Consider the following 1,624-nt stretch of genomic DNA (forward strand, 5'->3'; position numbering starts at 1 on the left):
CGTCAAAGTATGCTCAAAAACCATGTTTTCATACAAAACCACAAGGTGCCATTTTCAAAACAAGCCACTTTCAACTCTTTTCAAAATCAATCAAACATGCCAATTTCAACCCTTCTCTTTGAAATCATTCAAAATGTACCAAAATCAACAACAAGCCATCCTCAACTCACACATTGACACTTTACCAAGGTTTCCAAAACCACATCCAACCATTTTAACACTTCTCAATCAAATGGCTAAAGGACAAACACAATATCATGTCATACATCCTTCCTCATCCCAATTTCCAATAATACCATTTTCAATTAACCATCATTATACATAATCAACATCATACTCACCATCAACATGATACCACCCATCAATTCAACATCAATCATCTATCAAGCATATATCACAACATGCATTTATCATATTTCACACAATCAAGGCATCAATATTCATAATCACATATATGAACACATCATATATTTCAACCATTCAACAACACCAACAATTCAATGCCTATCTTAGGGCCTCTAGCCTAAGTATTTCCTACCACATTACATATTAGATACGGGAAACTAAAACCATACCTTAGCCGATTTCCCAAGCTCAACCGGAGCACTTCCAAACCACTTTTCCTCAAGCTCTCAAGGTCTCAACACCTCCAAGAACAGATTTTATCACACAAAACCCTCTTCCAAGCTTTCCAAAATCACCAATCAAGCTCCAATATTCACATATACACAACCTAAGCCACAATCATCATACCCATACACAACATCTCAATACCCAAACATCATAGAACAACAAATTATACTAGGGTTGAGAATCTTACCACACCCAAGGTCCAAAGAGACAAGATTAACCTTCTCCTTCAAGAGAGTTGGGTCCTATAACATCAAAGAACCCAAAATCTCAACATTTTACCCATGAAACTCGAAAATAAGGGCTGGAATTTCGAACAGAAACACGTGGCTTACCTCAAGATTAGTTGTATGGGTTTTGTAGAGCTCTCCGCGGTGAACGCGTGGCCGCAAACGGAGCGGCAATCGGAGCTCTAGATCAAAAGTTATGGTGGTTTGAAGATCAAGTGAGAGAAAGAACTTGAGAGAGTGTTCTTCCTCCCCTCTCTTCAATTTCAGCGTGTTTGAGTGTGTTGTGAGGAGAGAGAGTGCTGAAAACTAGGGTTTTGGTTTAGTTATGTTGGGCCAAGGGCCCACTTTGGGTCCGGTTGGCCCGGTTTGACCCGTTCGGTCCAATCTTGGTCCGATTTCTATAAAATTGGTACCGAAATTCTCGTCTCAATTTCCTCTATCACATTTAGCCATAAAAATAACATTTTTGGCTTTCTAGAATAAATTCTCATTTATGGGTTAATTAGCCATTAATTAACCGGGTCTTACATTTCCTTTTTGCTGTAAGAGACAGAGCTAGAGTGTGGTTAGACTCTCAACCCAAAGATAGCCTGAACTCTTGGGATAAGCTGGTCACGGCTTTCTTAGCCAAGTTCTTTCCTCCTCAAAAGCTGAGCAAGCTTAGAGCTGATGTTCAAACCTTCAGACAGAAAGAAGGTGAATCCCTCTATGAAGCTTGGGAAAGATACAAGCAGCTGACCAAAAAGTGTCCTTCTGACATGCTT

General features: G+C 39.6%; 1 non-coding gene across 1 annotated transcript; it reads right to left on the reverse strand.

The window, feature by feature from the left end:
* Nucleotides 1–1,516: 1,516 nt before the first annotated feature.
* LOC148573338 (small nucleolar RNA R71) lies at nucleotides 1,517–1,624 on the reverse strand. The gene has a single exon (XR_015905912.1). It is a non-coding gene; the product is annotated as a small nucleolar RNA R71 (small nucleolar RNA).

This window comes from Arachis ipaensis, chromosome B2 (assembly GCF_059453495.1).
Source record: "Arachis ipaensis isolate K30076 ecotype BB chromosome B2, ASM5945349v1, whole genome shotgun sequence".
NCBI classification, from domain to species: domain Eukaryota; kingdom Viridiplantae; phylum Streptophyta; class Magnoliopsida; order Fabales; family Fabaceae; genus Arachis; species Arachis ipaensis.